This window comes from Mustelus asterias, chromosome 25 (genome assembly GCF_964213995.1).
Source record: "Mustelus asterias chromosome 25, sMusAst1.hap1.1, whole genome shotgun sequence".
NCBI lineage: Eukaryota > Metazoa > Chordata > Chondrichthyes > Carcharhiniformes > Triakidae > Mustelus > Mustelus asterias.
Window position 1 is genome coordinate 49,184,772 of NC_135825.1, and position 23,280 is coordinate 49,208,051.

A 23,280-nucleotide genomic window follows, 5' to 3' on the forward strand; every position below is an offset into this window, starting at 1 on the left:
ACTTCAATTTCTGGCTTTGTGCTTGGGCCTTCAGTATCGTGACCACTATCACCATCTCAGTAAGGAATGCATGCTTAGTCCTGTGACACGCACACTTGACGTACGTAGATCCACTGTGCTGCCATGTTTCTTGGTCTTTGAGCCAATCTCAGCAGGACTTTGGGGTCTAACAGCCCGAATTCTGTGGCGTCTTCCAGGGCTCTGCTAACCTTTTTGGTGTACAGGAACACGGTGCGGTTATTGGGAGTGCAAGATAATTTTGGTGTTTTAGGACAACTTGTTAGATGCTGAACTGTCTTTTAAAGCTGCACCTGGCCTCTGTACTCAACTACCTAATTGCCACACTAGAATTTCCTCCCTTATGCCCCTCTCCTTTATGATCCTCAAAAAACACTTCAACCAAACCTCTGGCCACACCCACAGATGCCTGCTTTGGCTTCTCTTTCACTATTCCCATGTGTCTCAAGTTCATTGGGACGTTTAGTTCTACAATAAAAACATTCCAGAAATGCAAGTTGTTCTTCCAAGGTTACAGATTAGTGGTAATCAGTTACATTCATACTGTGTCCAAATAACATGTGTGCCGTAACTGTGTGTATTGATCATTAACTCAACTGAGAAGCATTTGCACCAGGCCCTCCGATGTCTGCCAACCGCATGTTTAACCTTGCTCTCATCCAAACACATGAAGCCAGTGTAGCCCCATCAAAGACTCAGCTGAGATCAGCTATACCAGGGCTTTAAAATTTGCTCCATTATAGCCTCCACCAAGATCTGTTAACTGCACACATTAGGGATCAACTTGCTTGCTATCTGGAAACCTGAGTGCACCATTAGCAGTATCCCACCAGTTGCATGAGAGCCTTAACGGTGAGCATTGAAAGACTGCTGCCTATGGCTGCGATTGATTTTGATTATCTCGCTACTTCTGCCTGAAGTGAAGTTACTGATGGGGATGAACTTGTGTTATATTCTCTCCATATCTGGGGATATTAAGGCCAATTCTCTTCCTCTGACTCTTCCCTCTGCATTAACAAATGATAGAATCCAAGGTGGATTTACTATTATAACTCAATTACATTTAGCATATCTTTTTATTCTTTCATAGCAAGACTAGCATTTGTTGCCCATCCCTAATTTCCCTTGAGGGACTTGCTCGGCCATTTCAGAGGGCATTTAAGAGTCAACCACATTGCTATGCGTCCAGGGTAACATGTAGGTCAGACCAGGTAAGGATAGCAGATTCCTTCCCTAAAGTACATTGGTGAACCGGATGGGTTATCACATCACAGACACTTTAGAGACTAGCTTTATACAGATTTATTAATTGACTCGTGTCCCCAGAGCATTGGCCTGAACCTTTGGATTACTAGTTCAATGATATTACCACTACACCACTGCCTTCCCTTAACAAATAAATGCATTAATCTATTTTTAAGTGATATTATTCATTTTGAAGATTCTCTGTCTTTAAAAAATGCCTTGTACCAAATCTATATAGATTATTCTTCGGATTGGAAGAAGTGATTTGTGAAGTTGCCTATTGTAGTGATCACTTGGAAGATGTTTAAGTCAGCATTGACATAAGAAATGCTTTGATATGCATTAACCTTTTAAAACAAAATACTGACTTGTTTTTGATTTTACTTCTTTGGCAGACTTGTTGGATCACCACGTATAGGTGATTTTAAAATTTGTTAAAGACCTCATAATTTTCAGGAGTTTTGAGCATAAAATATAATTTAAGTTCTTCTAATTTCAGACACCTTGGGGTCACCTTTAGCACAACCAAATGCACAAAGTTCACCCTCCCCCTAAAAAAAAGTACCTCAGCAGCAACCAAACAACACCTTAACCACTAGCCTGTGCATCAGCCATCTCCATCATTCATGTATCCTTGCTAAAGTGTACACTATCTTCAAATTGCAAAATTGCAGCTCACCCATAACTCATCAGCAATGCTTCACAACCCTGTGTTCTTCATCACTTACAAGGACAAAGACAACAGAACGCTATCACTTCCAAGTCTCTCTCCATCCTTGGACATTGTTGTTTTGCTGGGCCAAAATCCTGTAATTCCTTAACTAGCAACATTTGAGAGCACCTTCATTACATGGACTTCAGTAATTCACAAAGATCCATCTATTGGCAATGTAGGTTCGGCAAAAAAATGTTGGCCTTGCCAGAATACTAAGAATAAATAAATGAAAACATTCTACTGCTCCAGCTTAGTTTTATTTTTCATTTCCCATATACACCGCCTCCCTCAGGTTGTTGATTGGTGTTGAATTAAGAGACATTTTGTGTTGTAGGCTCAGGCCCAACAGCCTCTGGACTGAGACTTCCAACCTTATTTCCCATCGGTTTCGAAAGGACAAATGTCGGTAGACAGATCAATCTTTTGTATTTTATGTTTCCTTTGGGGGGGGGGGGGGGTTCTCTTTTCCATTGTTGTTGCTCTATTAACTTGCAATTACATTTCCACTGAGTCTATTTTCCACTGCTACTCCGTTTCTATTTGCTAGTATTTCTTTGTGCTCAATTTTCTCCACTCTTCAATACATATCTCTTTAATTTGCTTTCTTTCCATTCAAGTTCCCTTGTTCTTGAATTATCCTATTCTTTTGTTATGCTGAAGTTGATCATGTTGTCACTTTAGCAGATATTTCCTTACTTTTAGGCGTTCTACCTATTCCATATCCAGCTTGCTGCAATCTACTGCCTAAAACAGTCTTGGACACTGCAAAAACATCCACTTGATTTCACTCTGTTTTTGGTCAACTCTCAATGCAACCTTCGCTAATTTATTTTATAAAATTGCCCTCATCCTGTAATTTCATCCCTCTTCCAATGTCCTTGTTGGGCAGTTTATAGTACATCTCCAATATTACAACCAACCGTTTACTATTCCTTACCTCAATCTTTTTGGAATCCTCCATTTTAAGTTCTTGTGTTCTAGTGTTATGATTGTCTCCAGTTAATGTACTATCCTCCTTCACTCACTCATTTCTTCAGGTTTTATTCTTAGAATATAATTGACAATAGTGACCCAGCTAAAATCCAGTTTTAATGCTAAATCTATTTCAATCAATGACATTCGTTCCCCAATTTGTGAGCTACGTTGTACATTAATTTACACCCTATTCCCTATGTTTTCTTATTTCTATTTTCTGATTTGGTTTTTACAATTTTGCCCTTTTTAATCCCTCATAACCTCTATCTGTGCATTTGGCATTTTCTGTCTGCGGTGTTTACTCCACTTGCGTCACTCCCTCTCCCTACTAGTTAGCTTAAACACCATTCTTCAGCTTTAACTAACATTGCTTAAGGGTACTGATTTCAGCTCCAATCAGTTATGGGTGCATTCATGCAGCTGCAGGGTTTAACCTGGCTGTGACAGGAATATGAACCTTTTTCTTTTATGCCATGTTTTCCTGCTCCTTAACCTACCTCCTGTGATTTTTGCCTCTACATTTAAATTCAAATTTTGGATACTGAATTTAAGTTGAGTGAACACATCAAATTTCTTTTTTATTTGGTATGTGGGTCACTCAGACTAGATTTCGACTCCAGATTTTTATTAATTGAACCAGTTGCCAAAGTGGGATCTGAACTCTTGCCCTCAGAACATTAGCCGAGGCTTCTGGATTGCTAGCCCAGTGACATTACCATATGTCCACGTTGTATTTTGGGATTTGTATCTTTTATTTTGGGCAAACTAATTTGCCGATCTTTTGCAGAATCCTAACAATTCCAGTAGGCGATTTTAAATTGTCCTGACAGTGAACTGAGTTTCCAATTGCTTGGAGGATTCCAAACTGGCCTTTGATCATCTATGTAAATGTTTTAGTGATCCTCCAGTTTTAGGTTGCACTGAAAAAGCTAATTGCATTATTAAAAATCCCTTTTCAGTGTTGTTTCTGGAATTGAGTTTATGCTGGTTTCATCCCAGTACACGCTTGATCTAAAGTAGTTATCTGGGTCTGAGATCTATTCTTTGAGGCTTGTGCAGCTTTTGCAATTATAACTATTTTATTTCACCAAATAAATTGGTCTTAAAGTGGACAACATAAATGCTTCTCTTGTATTTTGGATTTACTATGTTTCATTTTTATCAGGTGATTTTGCATGTAATGTGGAGTACAGCAATAACATAGTGAGAACCGGCTAACAGCAGTATGATTGCATTATATAATCAATATTTCTGTAGCACCATTGCAATAATTTTTTAAAAGTTGGTCAGATGTCACTTGATATCTATTCAAGGATGGACACAAGACATTAGAGCCCCCCTAAAAGTGATTAGTCTTGAAAAGCTAATATTGTTCCCTGAGAGCAGAACAGGTGAATGGAAAATTCATTAGACGTTCAAAATTATGAAGCGTTTTGATTAAGTGGATAGGGAGAAAATAATTTCCAGTGGCAAGAGACAGTAACTTGTCATTGGCGTTCTTCCATCTGCATAAGAGATGGACATGCAGCAAATTAAATCTGTTGGAGATTGAGTAGCTTCATATGGTGCACTTTTGCTGATAGCTGAAGAGGTGAAACCATGAGAAGCAAGTTCAGCCTTAAGTATCGCAGGTGAAGTTGTTAAAAGGTGTTGGTGCCTGTTGCCAAGCTACTGTGGCCACTGATTGTCAGGAGTGTTGCACATTGGCTCACGGGTGATGTCGCCATTTTCCTCTGTCATCAGCTAGTGTCTCCCAGCTGAGAGAATTGACGTTTAGGATATCCGTGTCATGCTTACAAGCATCCTTGAAGCAAAACTTTGGGCACTCTGAAGGTCGTCTGGCTATGGCTACATCAGCATACAGAAAATCCCACGCCTGACCAAGACCAACATAATTAGGAGCTGTGTTTTGAGGAGACTGCTGTATTTGTTCTTCCATGAGATGCCCAGAATGCACTACAAATAGCAAAGCTGAAAGTTGTCGAGCTTCCTTTCTTGATGGCTATAAGCCTCGTAGGCTATTGTCTTGGTCCCAAGGTTTAGCTTGATGTTCTTCCTTGCACGTTTTTGAGTCGGACAAAAGTAGTAGCTGCTTTCCCTATGCGTATATAGAATTATGCATCGAGGCAAGTTGTCTGTCACCATCGATAGCAGAATTTTCTAACTACTACCAGCAGGAAGTTTATTGTGATCAAAGACGGAGAAGTGACAACCATTCCCATAACTACTGTTTTCTTGATGATTCTAATAAAAGAGAACAAGTTTTATAGGCAGGGGAGAGGTAATCCATGAGTCTCTGTAGCTGAGTTTCTGTGTGAGTGACTAGTGCGGCATTCAGTGTATAAGAGTTCCCTGATCATGGTGTGGCTGTACTTTTGTCTACCCTTTCAGTTGGGACAAATTGTGGGGTTTGTTGTCTGACCTACTATGCAAGTAAACCCATTCCATATCTACGGGGAAGGCTAAGGTTAGGAATATGGAGGAGAAGAAGGTACCAAACAAAATACAGGACTGTTTTGCTTCATTCTCAACTTGAAACTGTTGGAAGTGGTGGCGGCAGTGAATTTTCTGCAAAATCTTGCAGAGTCTACCCCCCACTGATGGTGTTGAATGCTTTAATGAATCTATAAAAGTGAGGTAAAATCTGTTCCTTGCACCTTGGAGCTGACATAAGACAACATCGTACCCACTATGGATCTGCCAACACAGAAATCACTATGCTTCTGGATACATTTAATCTGCAAACAGATGGAGATCTATTTCAGCAAATATCCAAGTGTCATGTATGATGGGACCTAGCGGTGCTTGATCCTATCAACAAAGTTGTCCCACTGAAGCTGGCAGATGGTGAAGTACTCACTGACCAGAACGGGCACATTTCCCACGGGGTTGAACACTACTCACTTGAGCTGGACCTCTTCCTGTGTGTTTGACATAATCTCCCATAGCTTTTCTGTCATGGTTGAGTGACTATTGCTCGGCAAGGAAAAAGGCCCCTGATATGAGCAGAGTTTCAGTCAAACCATTCCAAGCATGGAAAGTCTTATCATCTGCCACACCTTCACAACTTCCTCTTCTGGAAGGTAGGATCTGTTCCGCAGAACATGCGCAATGCAAAAATCATTGCGTTATACAGAAACAAAGGCAACTGAGGAGAGTCCAACAACTGCAGAGGCATTGTACTCCTTCGTGTCACTGAAAAGGCCTTAGTGAGGGTTATGTTGAAAAGAATGCATTCCTTGAGACAGTAACCATGGGATGTTGATGTAAGTAACTCGAGGCGGGGTGGAAGTGAAATTGTTTTAAGAGTTGTTACGATCTGAACACGGATTCAGTAGTAACTTTCTATGAAAAGAGGAAATTTAAAGGGCTATGGAGTGGAGTACACGACAGTAGAAAGGAACCAATTGGATAAGAGCTGGCACAAGCGTGCTGGCCAGGCATTCACCTTTTTAAGGTTGTGGGCATCACTGACGAGGCTACTATTTATTCCCCAAGCCTAATGTCCTTGAGAAGGTGGTTCAGAAGTACTGTTAGGTAAGGAGTTTCAGAATTTTGATCAATACCCAGGAAGAATTGATATGATTACAAGTCGGAGTGGTGCGTGACTTAAGATAACTTGTAGGTGGTGATCTTCCTGCGTGCTTGCTACCTTTGTTTTTCCAGGTATTAATTCTTGCAAGTTTTGGAGATGATGCTGAAGAAGCAAAGTGAGTTCTACAGTGCATCTTGTAGGTGTTACACACTGTACCAATGGTGGAATGAGTGCAGGCTTAAAGTGGTGGGGTGCTGTGCCCATCAAGCCAGCTGCTTTGTCTGGATGGTGGCGAGTTTCTTGAAAGACATTGGAGCTGTACACATCCAGACAAGTGGACAGTATTGCATCACACCCAGCTTGTACCTTGTAGGTGCTGGGCAGGTTTTGGGGAATTAGAAATTGAGTTACTCCATACCCAGCCTGTTATAGTCACCAAATTTATGTGGCAGTTCCTATTAGGTTTCTGGTCATTGCCAAGTACCCCACTACCAACGTTCTGAGAGTTAACAGTGATAATGTATTTGAATTTGAAGGGACAGTGGTGAAATTCGTTGCCTGGGTGGGATATGTTACTTGCCACTTATCAGCTTAAGCTTGAATGTTGTTGGGGTCTTGTTGCCTGTTGGTATGGACTGCTTCAGTGTCTTTGAGTATCGAATGGAACTGGCAATCGCCATTGTCAATAAACATTTCCTCTTCAACCTATGATGGAGGCAAGAGCATTAATGAAGCAGTTGAAGATGGCTGGGTCTAGGACAGTGTCCTGTGGAACTCCGGATGTGATGTTCTAGGGCTGAGCTGATTGGCTTTCAACAACCCCAACCAATTTCCTTTTGTGTTGGGTATGACTGCAGTGTTCTTCCTGATTCCCACTCACTTCAATTTAAAACATTTCCTTGATGACATCTTTGACTAAAGGCTACCTTGATTTACTCTTGCCTTATTTCTGCAATTCAGCCGATGAACAGTGGGTGTAATGAGGTCCAGGGCTTTGTGGTCTTGGAGATTAGATAGTTGAGAGGTCTGGATTTAATGATCCTGAGACATGAGTTAAAATTGCACCACAGCTGGAGAATTTAAATTGAGTGAATTAATAAATCTGAAATTAAGAAACTGGTATCAATGCTGTGACACTGAAACTGCTGGATTGTTGTAAAAAAGCTACCTGGTTCACTATGGTCTTTAAGGAAGGAAATGTGTCCTTGCCCAGTCAGGTCTTGATAACCAGACCCACTGCGATGTGGTTGCCTCTTAATGCTGTCTGAAATTGCCTAGCCAGCCACTCTGTTGTACTGAAACAATATGAAAAAGTGTAATGAGAATAAAACTAGATTGATCACTCACCTTTGACCTTGACATTAGATAATGTACAATTCTATGAAGAAGCTTTGTCAAGTCTGTGTATGTAATATGGTCACACATTTGATATATGGCAAACTGTAACCAATATAATTGTTCTGCTTGTTGGAGTTCAAACTTGTACAAACTTCTAATCTTATCAGACCGTTTTGGATTATTTCATATTTGCACCATGGTTCCAATTAAAGACAAGTCCCTCCCCACCTCAGATTATCAAGGGACAGCTTGCTTACGTACCTTTTGAGGTAATGAGGCTGTGCTGTTGAATGGTAGGACTCGGCTTTCCATACCCATAGCTTGAACCATATTGGTCGTGCCTACAGAGGCAAATTGTGAAACAGCTTTTAGCTTAAAATAGATTTTCTGTTTAAGGGAGAATCATTAACTGTGCTCTGCTTTTTTTTTTGCAGCAGCTACTGTTTGATATTTAAATACTAGTACTGAATTCAGTTAACTTGCAAACTTGTCTGGTTGGTTTGGCATTGGTAACCTTTGAACGTTTGTGCCAACTCATTAGCCCCACTGGGAGGGCGGTAGGAAAAATTATTGCAATATTCAGGAATTGCACTAGTTTGATTTATTTTGTTAAGAATATAGTAAATGTTCAACTTGGTATAGAAAACCTATAACCTCTCTAACTTTTCTCAGATATGATTAAAGGTCATCAACATGATGTATTAACTCTGTTTCTCTCCACAGATGCCGCCTGACCTGCACATTTCTAGTATTTGTTTTTGTTCAGATTTCCAACATCAGTATTCTGCTTTCTGATGTATATTAATTTGATATAAACTTCCAGCTAATTAGTTAGAAACATAGAATCCCTATGGTGCAGAAGGAAGCCATTTGGCACATGGAGTCTGCACCGATGCTCCAACAGAGCACCCCGCCCAGGCCCTATTACTGTAACCCCACATATTTAATCCTCCTGACCTGTGTTTCTTGAGACACTAAGGGGCAATTTAGTATGGCCAGTGCACCTAACCTGCATGGCACAGTGGTTAGCACTGCTGCCTCACAGCGCCAAGGACCCGGGTTCGATCCCTGACTTGGGTGACTGTGTGGAGTTTGCATATTCTCCTGTGTCTGCGTGGGTTTCTTCCAGTTTCCTCCCACAGTCCAAAGAATTGCGGGTTAGGTGGATTGGCCATGCTAAATTGCCCTTGGTGTCAGGGAAGCTAGGGTAAATGCATGGGGTTATGGGGATGGGGCCTGGGTGGGATTGTGGTTGGTGCAGACTCGATGGGCCAGATGGTCGTCTCCCGCACTGTAGGATTCTATGGTTCGAACTTGCACACTTTGGACTGTGGGAGGAAACCCACAAAGACATGGGGAAAAATGCAAAATCCACACGAGGCTGGAATTGAACCTAGGTCCCTGGTGCTGTGAGGAAGCAATGTTAACCATTGTGCCGTCCCAACAAAAAGCAGGTCCATTTTCTGCTCTCATCCAACCTGAATATATAGCCCTACCATCTGTATTTAACCAGGTACTGTGGCTCCTTTTGTAGATTTGCCATAAATCCAAATAGTTCATCAGTGTCGCGTGTCTTGACAGTGACTGCTTCAAGATTGACACTTGTCGAGTAGGATCTCTGGTTATATGGGAATTTTTGCTTTAAGTTTTGTGACAGAATACTGTCATTGGGTATGCAAAATATTATCCATGGCAGAAGCACAGAGGGTTAAACGACCACCGCCTGTGCTGGTTTTGTCATAGCAGAATGTCATTTCATGTATGGACAGATTTAGGGAGCTTGGTTATGTATGGCATCTTGCAGTCTGTCACAGTATACAGTGCCAGGTCAACTTTGGCATTAGATGCATCACTCTTCCCAGCAATGAGACAGCTAAGGGAAGTAAGCTTGGTTGAACAGGAATATATTATTGTAAATGTTTAAATATTAATTGAGTTTGTGATGTTGAAATTGAAATAAATTTCTTTTTGCAGCTGTCTCCATTCCTTCTGTTGTGTTGTTTTCTCCCCCACCATTCTTTCTGTCTCTTGCTTTTTCTCTATCTCTACAATGTTTGTCTCACTCTTCCCACTCTAGTAAATGTAATTGTACCAGTAATGAGCCTTTTCAGATTACAATGAAATATGTATGAGTATGTACTGTCTTGCAGTTATATCACACTTGTGGATACATCTATTTATGATGTTACATTGATGTATAATTCCTCACATTTGGATGACATTGACCATAGCAGGGCCATCAGCTTGCATAGAGCAGGTGGTGGAATCATATTTACTGAGTTAGGTTTATATATTTTACCACCTTAAAAGCTTGGAAACCAAGATGTCAGCAATTGCATCGAATTTGCAATTAATATTGAAATTTATTGAAGATGGAACTGGATTATTATTTGAAAAGAATGAATGAACCGGATTACAGAGATAAAGTGGTGGAATGGCACAAGGTGAATTGCTCATTTCACTGGCTGAGCCAGTGCGGACACGATGGCCTGAACGCCCTCCTTTATTATGATTCTGTGAACTATTTGAGGTGGGCGGGCTTGGAAGATGCTGCTTGGGAGCTGTTGCAAAAGACAGCAATTTGGTTAATGCATGCACGCTGCTTTACAGAAATTAACAGATTGTTCCCTTTTATCCGAAAGACAATACATCTGATCATTTATCCTGTGTTTGAGCCTAAAACATCAGAAGAACTGGATGTGTAGTTTGAAATAAAAACAGTGGTTAGAAGAAAATGCAGAGATGACTGACGACGCAAGGGTCAACATCTGTGGAGAAACCAGTTGGTTTTAGGCCGAAGGTTTTCATTGGATTTCTAAGTTATTGGTTTTGAGTTAATGTTAGTGACTGCTGCATTTGGATTGTTTACTGGCAGCTATGCATGGCCTTCTGGAAAAATCATCTGTATCCTTAGTTGATGTAATGTCCAGTCGCAATTCTTTAATTGGCTTCATTGTTGTCAGTTAAAATTCTGCTTCGAAGGCATGGTGTTACCACTCGGTTACATTGTTTTATTACTTGGTGCAATTTGCTTGATCGAAGTGTAATTAGCGAGGTGAATTTTCCTGCAGACTTCAGGGTCAAGGGGTTTGGTTTGAAGCTAAATGTTAATCTAAACTATTAGGCATCACAATTAGTCTGTTGCCATCGAGATAAGCTTTGGTTGGATTTCTGGGAGGTTGAGAGATTTCGAGAGTTTTGGGGGTTGGAGCTGGAAACAACCACATTGGTTGAGTTCAGAAGACAGTGAAAAATAATTTGCCCAGAGCTCTGGAACAGCTGTGGCTGGGATTAATAGTTATTAGAAACCAGAGGTGTTACTAATTTTCTGCTCAAGTTACTGTACAGGAGTTGCAAGTGAGGTTTGAGCTGAAAAGTCCCAAATCTTACAAGGCAGTTTGTGCAAAGCTTGGCATTTGGTCCCAAAAAAGTGGATAACCTTCAAGAACAGGATAAGTGCTGATGCGGCCAGAGGAAAAGGGAAGGTTCGGTTGAGGATTTCAGTGCAAAGTACACTTGAATATATTTTGCTGTGCTTTTCGATTTTGAAGTATAAATAATTATCTAATATATTTATTTGCTTGACTCTTGTGCAGTAAAATCTGTTTGTTTTTAAAATGTGGGATCTTGTGGCTTTATTCTTTTCAGTAAATGACTGGGATTTGTTTTTTTAAGTTGCTGGTCTCTACCGGGATTGTAATTGCTCAAACCTGCAAAAGAACCAGCAATGGCAGGTGTGCTGCATGCAGCATGGTTATCTGCACTCCATCTGCAGAAAATGCTGGGAATGGGGCATGGGAATCCTGGAATCTGGTCCCACATACCATTTTTAAAGGGCTCTGCAGTTGAGCCTCTATCGTTCATTACAATTGCAGCAGTTCTTTGGAAAAGATTTTAAAATTAGTCTTTCCTCCAGTCTTTACAATACAAATCTTGCTTCACTCTATCCCAATAAGGTACTATTCAATATAGGTAATGTCTTGGCTCCCGTTGAGCATAATAACATTGGTGATGGTGAACAATTTGGTCAACTTCTTTTTGGCTAGGCCCTTTTTTTTATTCGTGTCGAGGATGAATTTTTGAAACCAGCTTTTGACGCAATAATTTTAGGAGATTGCCTTTTAGGACTTGGGAACAGGTGGAAGACCATTCAGCCCTTTAAGCCTGCTCTGCCATTCAATACAATCATAGCTGATATGGTTGTGGTTTCAATTCCAATATCTTGTTGCATGCCCCCACCCACCAACAACCCTCAACATTCCTGTCTATCAAAAATCTGACCCCCTCAGCCTTGAATAAATTCAATGACTCAGCCTTCACTGCCCTCCGGGAAAGAGAATTCCACATACTGACAATCCTCTGCGAGAGAATTTTTTCTCATCTTTGTGATAAAAAGTTCTCTTATTTTTAAACTATGTACCCTAGTTCCAGTCTCCCCCAGAAACGGAAGCATTCTGCCGACATCTACTCTATCAAGCCCCCTCAGGATCTTGTATGTTTCAATAAGATTGCACCTCATTCTTCTAAACTCCAATGGGTATGGATAGGGTCAACCTTTCTACGTAGGATAAGACCTTCACCCCAGGAATGAGTTAAGTGAAATAAGCAAAATATTGTGGATGCTAGAATCTGAAATAAAAACAGAAGATGCTGGAAAAACTGAGCAGGTCTGGCAGTATCTATTAGGAGAGAAAACAGAGTTAACATTTTGAGTCCTTTGGCTCTTTGTCAGAACTGAAGGAAGGCAAAATGTAAGAGATTGCAACAAAAGATAACTTTAAGAATAAAAGACAGATGCCCGGGTGGGTTGCATTGAGGCAATACATGATGCGATATTTTAAAAAAGGGTTTAAGATAGCAGAGAAAGGTCACAGTTTGAAGCTGCCAAACTCAACGTGAGTCCCGAGGGCAGCAACATGCCCAACCAGAAGATGAGTTTGCTGCTGCTCCAGTTTGCATCGGGACGAGCTGGGTGAACCTTTTCTGAACTGCTAATGCAATTATATATTTTTTCACATAAGGAGTCCAAACTGTATACTATTCCAGATGTGATCTCTCCAAGGTCTGTGCAGCTGCAGTACTAATATATACCATTTCCCTTGCAATGAACACCAACATTCCACTTGCCTTCCTAATCACTTACTGTACCTGCATACTGTTTGTGATTCATGTACCAGAATCCCGATTTCTCTATCATCTTGTTCTGTAACGTCTATTTAAATAATATGCTGCTTTCCTATTCTTCTTGCCAATGTGGGCAAGTTCATGTTTTTCCATATTAACATCAGTGTGCCAAATTTTTGTCCACTCATTTAACCTGTCTATATCCCTTTACAGGCTCTCTGCTTCTTTTTGACAACTTAATTTCCTACCTATCTGTGTCGTCATCAAGGTTAGCAACCATACATTTGGTCTCTTTGTCCAAGGCATTGATATAGTTGGGGCCTTAGCCCCGATCCCTATGGTATTCCACTAACCTAAAAAAGGTCTATTTATCCTGACTTTTTGCTTCCTGCTAGCTAGCTAACCCTCTATCCATACTACACTTACACCATGTTCTTTTCCCTTGTAGTAACCTTTGATGTGGTACCAGATCAAATGCCTTCTGGAAATCCAAATAGACCACATCTACAGGCTCCCTTTTATCCACCTTGCTCCTCAAGAATTCATTGTTCATTACTTGTTCCAAAATGGCTCTAGAACTTGCTGCTCTAAGGAATTATCCTCTGTACACTCTATGAACTCATTTTCCAGCCTACATTTGCCATTCTGATTTTGCCAAATCTGTGTAGATTAAAGTAAATCGAACAAACCTGTTGGACTTTAACCTGGTATTGTGAGACTTCTTACTGTGCTTACCCCAGTCCAACGCCGGCATCTTCACATCATAGACTAAAGTTGCCCATGATTGTTACGATACCTTTATTTCCCAATTAATTCTTCCTGCATATTTTGACCTACAACATAACTTTGTTAGGGTGCCTAGAAAGTACTCCCACTGTGATCTCTTAGCTTTCCTTTTTTTTTATCCCTACCCAAACTGATTCTACATCTTGCTCTCTTGTGCTAAGGTCATCTCTCACTACTTACCAATGACATCTTTAATTAACAGAGCTGCTCCACCTCATTTTCTTATCTTTTGGAAATGTCAAAATACCCATCAATATTCAGGATCCGGCCTTGGTCACCCTCCAATCAAGTCTCCATGATGACTATCAGGTCATGCATGTTTGTTTCAATCTGAGCAAACAGTTCATCCATTTTATTACAAATGCTGGTCGCATTCAGATACCGAGCCTGTCTTTTAAAAAAATTTTTAAAAAATGCCTTTGTGCTCTTAAGTTTGTACTCCCAGCCCCTTTCTACAACATGCCAATTGTCTCTATCCAAGTCACTACCTCACTTTATTTAGTGCTGAATGAAGGAAAAATGTTTGCCAAGGCAGTGGGAGAATGACCAGCTCAATTAGCACCATATTGTATTACCATGGGAAAGTTGTTTACCCTGAAACCACACCAAACGGTGCAAGCGATAGAGTTTGAGAATGATAGAATTATATGGGTGGTATAGGACTGGAAGAGGTTATTGAGACGGGGGAAGGCAAGATGGTGGAGAAATTTGAACATGAGAATTTTTAATTTGACGTTCTTTGAGCAAATTCAGGTCAACAAACACTGGATGAAAAGGAATTGGATTCAGGCAGGAGAATTGAGAAGCTGAAGTTTGGTAAAAGGTTATCAGAGGTGGGCAGGAATGTGAAGCTGAGGTGATGGCCTACTCCTGCTCCTAATCGTATTTTCACATGCGCCTTCAGCCAGCAAACCATAGGGATAAGATGAACCTGTCAGCTCCTTAGGAGTTTGGAAATCTTCAGTGATTCAGCTGAGGTGGCCTGAATTACATGTGTGTGGTATTTGTAACTTGAATATATGTTAGCTCATTATGATCGATTCTGTTAAGCTTTAGTGGACTTTGGATGAAATGTTTAAACTTCAACTATACTGTGCCTGAGATTGGTGCCTACACTATTGGTCAACACTCAACAATCTTTTAATTTAATTATTAAATTATTTGCTCTATTTCTGTGTTCAAGCTTAATAGCACTGAAGAGATAATTAGTTTGTCTCTGTTTAGAAGTCGGAAGATCTGACATTGACCAATTGATGTAGAAAAATGTTATACCTTCAGTGAAATAGTGAACTATGAGATATACAAATTTGAGCCGTAGGAATCTCAATGGTATTTGTTGATCCTTGTTTCAAGCAAATATATTTTTAGCCTGAAAACTTAGTCCCAGTAAATTGGCAGCATTTGTGTTCCAAACCATAATCCCAACACCTGGGTTGTATACCTACCACAACTGTGTAGCAATAACTAGTTCGCGTGCAGTTAAGTCAACCTACTTAGTATCAAAAAAACATTTAACCAGTTTCAAAAACTAATGGGGACATGGATAACTGATGAAACAGTGCAGAAAATATTAATTACATGTGAGTTAGGTTTATAGTTCATTTTGTCTTTGATTCTGCTAAAGCAAAAAGGCTAATGTAAGAAAGCTGGGACTAGGTTCCCAGTTAAACAGATCCTAAAGTAAATACAAATTCAGCAAAAAAAGGAAGATGGAGATGAGTTGAATGACAAAAATCTTACACATATGACCAAAAATAGATGCAAAGAAAGGCTTTCCCCATCCACAGGCAAAATGGTAACTGCAAGGAGTCATGACAGAAGGAGGGAAAAATGTTCTCGAGGATCAGATTCTTATTTGAAGCTATACATATAGTGGCAATTGACTGAGCAAATCTTGCGAAAACTGTTAAAGACCTGTTCAGGATGTATATGCTTTGGAAGAAAGTGTGAAATTGTGAAAGCTTCCATAGAAAATTGAGACTGCGGTTGTGGATTTGGCTACCAGAGAGAGCATGACTGGCGATTTTAGTGGAGGGCTTTTTTGGGAAATGGATGTTATCTTTGCGTAATATATTGCTTTACTGTTTTGTATTTTTAAAGCATCACTGCTAATGGTGGGAAGGAGAAGATGTTGGGGTCCATTCTGCCTTTTTAAACCCTGTGGCAATCCTTGACAGTAGTGGTCCAGGACTAAAGCAGCGAGTCAGAATTGGACTGCAGTGTGTTATGCTGTAGAGCAAAGAAATATGCTTTCTTTTGATTTTCCACTAGCCTGCCTCAAAGATTCAGTTGCTTAATTCAGGAAAAATACCCAATGAGGCTAGATATTTGCTCATGGGGAGAGTGGTACCTTTTAGAGGCCTGTTATATTTGCAGATGTGTGGAAAGAAGTTGCCTGCATGCTTTCTTAGTCTATAGAATCCCTACAGTGCAGAAGGAGGCCATTTGGCCCATAGAGTCTGCACCAACCACAATCCCACTCAGGCCCTATTCCCGCAATACCACATATCCCCAGCTAATCCCCTTGACACTATGGTTCAATTTATGGTCAACCTAACCCGCACATCTTTGGACTGTGGGAGGAAACTGGAGCACCCGGAGGAAACACACGCAGGCATGGGGAGAATGTGCAAACTCCTCACACAGTGACCCAAGGCTGGAGTTGAACCTGAGTCCCTGGTGTTGAGGCAGCAGTGCTAACCACTTTACCACCATGCCGCCCTGGAGTTAAAAGCTCTGATTTAACCTCTGCCTCAACCAACTTTGCATTTGAACATTGCTGCTTTTCTCTCTTGCAATAGTCTCTCTCTCCAGCGCACCCTGTATCAAAGTTCCATATTTCAATAGTGACAATAGTCTAAAAGGGAACAATAAAATGGAGAATGCTGCAAATATGTAACGTGAGCAGAAAATATTGTCAATCTGTCACCTTCTGTAAAGATGAAAGGTTAATAATTTGGGTGTAAACATGCATTTACAGAGTATTGTGCACACCATTGAGAAATATTCCAAAGCACTAAGGTTGCTAATTAGCCAATTAACAACTTTCCAACTTCAGTATCGTTGTAATGTAGGAGATATAAAAGCCAATCTTCTCAGAAAAGCTTCACCAAAAGCAATGAAATCAAAAGAAAATTTGTTTCAATTAAGTTAGCATAAATGTTGGCCAGGACACAGAACTCCCCTACGCTTTCTCAAACAGTTTAAAAAAAAATTCCTTTGTGGGTCATGGGCATTACTGGCTGGCCAGCATTTATTGCTCATCCCTACTTGCTCTTTGGAGGGCAGTTAAAAGTCAGTGTCATTGCCGTGGCTCTGAAGTCACATGTAGGCCAGGTAAGGATGGCAGATTTCCTTCCCTAAAGGACATCAGTGAACTAGATGGGTTTTTCTGACAATCGACAATGGTTTCATGGTCATTGGTAGATCCTTAATTCCAGATATTTTTTATTGAATTCAAATTCCACCATCTGCTGTGGCGGGATTCGAAACGTTAGCTGAGTTTCTGGATTAATAGTCTAGTAATAATACCACTAGGCCATCGCCGCCCCTTATGGGAAAATCCAAACGACAGCACCCCTGAGTGCAGCACTCCCTCAGTACTGCACTGAAGGATCAGTCTGAATCATATCCTCAAGTCTCTGGCTCGAATCCACAACCTCTTGACAACTAAGTAAAGGTTGACAATATTTTGCTATTATGTTAGGTGCCGTTTATCAGAATGTAACAGAGTGCCTGTAAGAAGGATGACCATCACACCCATTCCACCGTAGAGGCTGCTGAGAGCACAAAGATTTAGTGGTATGTTAGGATCACATTGGGTAGCAGAGGCCTAATATCGTGTTAGCAACTGTGGTTCATTAAAAAGTGTCCAACTTCTATGCAGATGGAAGAAAGTTTCAAAGATGCTTTGACACCCTTTGTTTCAAGGACAAAATTGAAGTTATGAGATATATGCAGCACTGTCTGGCACAATGCTGACTTCAAAACCAGAGGACCCGGGGTAGGGAGAATGTTATTGGCAGAGACTATTTTGCTGCCTGCATACTGTTCATTATTAGATTATAAGTACAGCACAGAAACAGGCCATTCAACTGGGCAAGATTGGTGTTAATACCCATATGAGCCTCCACCCACTTTGCCCCTGTATCCTCCAAAAATGCATCATGCCTCCTATGAGATGCATCAACATTATCTGTTTCAACCACTCCAATTGGCAATGAATCCCATATTCTCACCACTCAGCCCTGAATGACTTGATCTATTCTGACCGACCTATTAGCAACTCCATTTTTATTAATACACCCTCCCTTTTTTCTGCATTCAACCACTGATCAAAACAGTTTCTCCACCCAAATAAACCTTTGCATAATTTTCAAGACAACTTTCAAGACTTTCCTTACATCGTCACTAGGCTCACAGCCTCACCACACTGTCACCTCTGACCCGTCTTGACTCATATGGATTTCACAGAGTACTTACTCTCAGTAATGGTGCATGGGTTCACTCCTCAGCAATTTCTCACATGTCCCATTCAAAAGGAGCACAGGCAAGAGGTCTTAGAGCAGATGCTGTCCACCCTCTCACTCGGAGCGGAAACTAGCAAAGGAGGTTCAACTGAATTCTTCCACCACACAAAATACCCTTTTATCTTTGAAGATCATCAATTAGACACAAGTTTTGACAGAGATGGGCATGTTAGAAACATGAATGAGGGAAACTTCACTAAAGTTCCAAATCAATATGCAGAGGTCAGCAGCACGTTTTTCTCCCCTTCGTTCTCAGGCTGTGTGTAGCGTTGACGAGACTGGCATTTAATGCCTATCCCAAAATTGTCCCAAAAAAGGTCGGTCTTGGGCCTGCTTCTTGAATCATGTTATCTTGCCATTCTTCACAGCAGTTTTAATACTGGACTGGAGTCAGTTACCGTTCAGACGGTAGGATAAGGATGGTAGGTTTCATATAGCACAGAAAAGGCCCTTTGGCCTGTTGAGTCTGCAACGACAATAACTATCATTAAAGTAGCACTAATCCCATTTTCCAGCGCTTGTCCTATATCCTTGAATGTTTCAAGTCCTCATCCAAAAACCTTTTCAAAGATTGTAAGATTTCTGGCCTCCATCCACCTTTCCAGGCAGTGCATTCCACATTCCCAGCCGTCTGAGAATTGTTTTCTCAAATCCTCTCAATCTCCTGCCCTATATCCTAAAACTGTGCCCCCTTGTATTTGACCCCTCATCCAAGGGGAACAGCTGCTTCCTATTCACCCTGTCCATACCCTTCAATCTTATAAATCTCAATCATGTCGCGTGGTCTCTCTCCACCCCCTCCCCTCCCCCCGCAACCCCCTGGTGAATCTCCTTTGTACAGTGCAATCACATCCTACCTATAGTGTAGTGACCAGAATTGCACAAACTGCAGCTGTGGTCCTACCAACGTTCTGTACAGCTCTGACATTACCTCCTAGCTCTTATACTCTATGCCATGACAATCCTATTCAGCTGCTGTGTCACTTTCAGAGATCTGTGAATAAGTTCCCCAAGATCCATCTGTTCTCTCAGCTTCCTAATGTCCTGCCATTCATTAAATACTCTCTTGTCTTGTTACGACTTCCAAAATGCATCACCTCGAACTTATTAGGCTTAAATACCTTATGCCACTTTTCTGTCCGTCTGACCAACCCATCTTTATCTCCCTGGAATCTATGACCACCTTCACTGTTGACCATCGAACCAATCTTGGTGTCATCTGCAAACTTGCTCCTCATTCCCCTCACATTACCATCTGTTTAAGTTATGTATATAACAAACAATAAGGGTCCCAGCACTGAACTTTCTGATGCGTCACTGGACATTGGCCTCCAGTCACTAAAACAGCCTCTACCACCACCCTTTGTGTTATTTTATTAAGCCAGTTATTGACAAAGAATAGTGCATGGAGAGGGCTGGGGAGAAAAACACTTGGACTTTGAATTGATTTTTTGGGAAATAGACATTATCTTCGCATAATATATTGCTTTACTGTTTTATATTTTCACTTGAGTGTGTACTGTTTACCTGTTGCGTGGGTTCCCTTCCAGTCAGGGAACACTTCGGCAGTCAAGGGCATTCAGCCTCTGATCTCCAGGTAAGCGTTCTGCAAGGCAGCCTTCAAGACGCACAACAATGCAGAATTGCCGAGCAGAAACTGATAGCCAAGTTCCACATACATGAGAATGGCCTCAACTGGGATCTTGGGTTCATGTCACACTACATGTAACCCCCACCATTTGGCCTGGGCTTGCAAAATCTTACTAACTGTTCTGGCTTGAGACAATTCACACCTCTTTAACCTGTGATTACCCCCCTCTCCCCTCGCACTGTCTGTACCTATAAAGAATTGATTACCTGTAAAGACTCACATTCCAACCATTATCTGGCAGTTGTGCCTTTGTCATATATGCCGTGTGAAACCTACCTCTCCACTCACTTGATGAAGGAGCAGTGCTCCGAAAGCTTGTGATTCCAAATCAACCTGTTGGACTGGTGTTGTGAAACTTCTTACTGTATTCTTATCTTTTTTCTAATTGTATTTTTCTTTTATTTTAATTATTAGATCCTGCTTTTCATATTTTAGTCTATCTCAACAATCTAGAACTTTTAAAGTTGTCTAGAGTTTTCAATCATATTTGTACATTTTGGTATGAGCAGTTTGCAATTTCTTCAAATACAATCTACATACATCCTGCTATTAGCCAATGGTAAAATCTTGGAATTATGTTTCTCAATTGTAACTTGATATGGACAAACAGATTATAATCTATAAGTTTGCTAACTTCTAAATTGTGTTAGAACTATCTGACTGATATGGTTGAGATGATCCTCAGCACATTTGCATAATTTAGCATCTCCACTTTGCCCTTGCCCTGGCATTTAACCTTAATGACCACGTGGAAAATCTGGCTAGCAGCTAAAATTTACAGACGTCCGTTTAAATGCAAATGGTTCTATAAAATGGGCTGAAATATTGTATTCTTCTGATGAGAAGTTTCCTTGTTTTTTTTATACTTTTCCAATTCAATCAAATCAAATCCAATTCAGAGTCTCAAGTTGAGACATTTCAGATCCAGGCTGACAAGACAGGACAGGAGACCAAAACCACCCTGTCCTGGGCCTGATCTACATGAGTCAAGCTGATTGGAGAAGGGGGAGGATCCTCCTCCAAGACTTGAGCTCATTTGCATCTTAGCCAAAAGGCCGAGATGCCGCTTTTAAAAATTGCTTCATATGAAACACATGAAGCCTCAGTGTAACCTAATGACCTCAACCAAGTGCAGGCGATCCATACTACACTTGATCTTAGCCAAAAGGCCGAGAAGCGATAGTTCCTCACATGATTTGACAGTCCTTTAGGAATGACCTTTGAAAAACTATGCTAATTTTACATTTAAACTATTTTTCTTGAAGGGAAGAGGCATGTATACAGTGAACAAGAGCTGGATAGTTGGTGCATTTTTAAAAGAATTAAGTTGATGCAGCAATATTAATGTGCAATCAGTCAGTTAGAATGCAGCTGAATAGGTTTATATAATAATTGTAATGGTGATGGGCAGTTCATGGTATTAATCACATTTAATTGTTTATTAGCTGAATTACCTCACTTGATTCCAGTTTCCTATCACCAGTTATTAACCAGCAATGGGATGAATGATGAGAACCTGTGGTAACCACAAAGAACTAGTTGTTCTTCCCATTCTCTTCCTTAACTAGTTTCACGCAGAAATGTTTTTTTCTGTTCCATAACATTTTGTATGAAACTTCAATATGGAACCATCATTATCTGACAAGCAGTCACGACCAGATTAGTCTTGTGCATTTTGCAGTTATCTGAAAATCATCTTTTTCTAACTGCTCAGATGTGAGGGCTGGTTTCGATAAGTCTTTCCCCACGTTAATCAAGTGATTGTTGTTGTCCAATATGATTGCTATTTCAAAAAGAATGGACACCTTTTTAAACTATCAATGTGTTAGGAGAAAGAAAATAACTAATGAGCACAGCAAATTTGAGTTAGACTTACAATTTTGGAATTGATCAGATAGAAATTAAGCATCATTTTGCTGATCAAAGAAAAGGATGAGGGGAGAAGTGGTGGTTTTTGGTAAGGTGGAGGGAAATGTTGTAAACAGCTATCAAAATACATGGGTGGGAAACCTCAATGTTAAATAAGGAAATAAATGATTTGCACCTGTAAATTGTACTGATATGAATACTCTTGGCAACATCGTCAGGAAGTGCTCTGATTCCAATAGCGTGTTGTAAATGGTGAAATTATATTTTTTCAAAGTAGTAAAATCGCTCCCTCAATAGTTTCAGTATCAAGAAGGAAGAAAAACCACTTGTCATATCCACTAACTAATTGGGAAAGAGTCTCAAACTGTAGGTAGAGTACGCTCAGCCTTCTTTCTTCAGGAACACTTTTTAATCTAATCAACATAATTGAACACAATGAGAACATGAAAACTTGGGTGACAACTGTCATTAAGTATGCCATCATTTGAGTTTCAAATAAAAAGTGCACATTGATTTGGCATGACTATGTTCCTGAACATTGCAATCAGCAATCTTACTGACATGTACACTTCCTGGTGGCCAGTACACTATTTTGCCATTGCACATTAGGAATCATTGGCACATTAGGCTATTTAAAATGTAAAGGAAATCGATTACCCAACCAGGATGCAAAATCAGTTTTCTTGTGCACTGCATGAGATAAGATGCTGGTACCACAAAGATCTCTGCTGATTAGTGCCCGGGTTTGATGAACAACTGAGGGATCAGCCCATGTTGTTATTATCAACAAGCTAGTAGCTGAATTCATTTATTCCTTTGACAACTCAAGTGTAATGTCTGCATATCGAAACCATGGCTGATCTATACCACATGGTATCGGGTTAGAAATATTGTGCACCAACAGCAACAACCTGCAGTTAACTTTAGGATAGTAATGGACAAGGATGAGTGCTGTCCTACGGGCAGGGTGCTAAATTGGGGGAAGGCTAACTATAGCCGGATTAGGCAGGAATTGGTGGATGTTGATTGGGAGAGGATGTTCGAGGGTAAGTCCGTGTCTGGCATGTGGGAGTCTTTTAAGGAACTATTGATAAGGCTGCAGGATAGGCATGTGCCTGTAAAAAGGAAAGATAGGAAAGGTAGGATTCGAGAGCCGTGGATAACCAGGGAAATTGAGGATCTGATTAAAATGAAAAGGGAGGCGTACGTTAAGTCCAGGCAACAGAAAACAGATGGAGCTCTGGAGGAATACAGAGAGAGTAGGAAAGAACTCAAACGGGGAGTTAGAAGGGCAAAAAGAGGTCACGAGATGTTCTTGGCAGGCAGGATTAAGGAGAATCCTAAGGCATTCTATTCATACGTTAGGAACAAAAGAGTTGTCAGGGAGAAAGTCGGACCTCTCGGACAAAGGAGGGGAATTATGCTTAGAACCTAAGGGAATAGGGGAGATCCTAAATTAATACTTTGCATCGGTATTCACGAAGGAGAGGGGCGT

The 23,280-nt window shown here is 40.6% G+C and overlaps 1 protein-coding gene and 1 pseudogene across 5 annotated transcripts in view; one reads left to right on the forward strand and one right to left on the reverse strand.

The window, feature by feature from the left end:
- Window positions 1-23,280, forward strand: part of trim33 (tripartite motif containing 33) — a 167,380-nt gene that overhangs the window by 17,616 nt on the left and 126,484 nt on the right. The gene's annotated exons all lie outside the window — the stretch shown is intronic.
- On the reverse strand, window positions 20,918-21,097 carry LOC144479339 (U2 spliceosomal RNA; annotated as a pseudogene).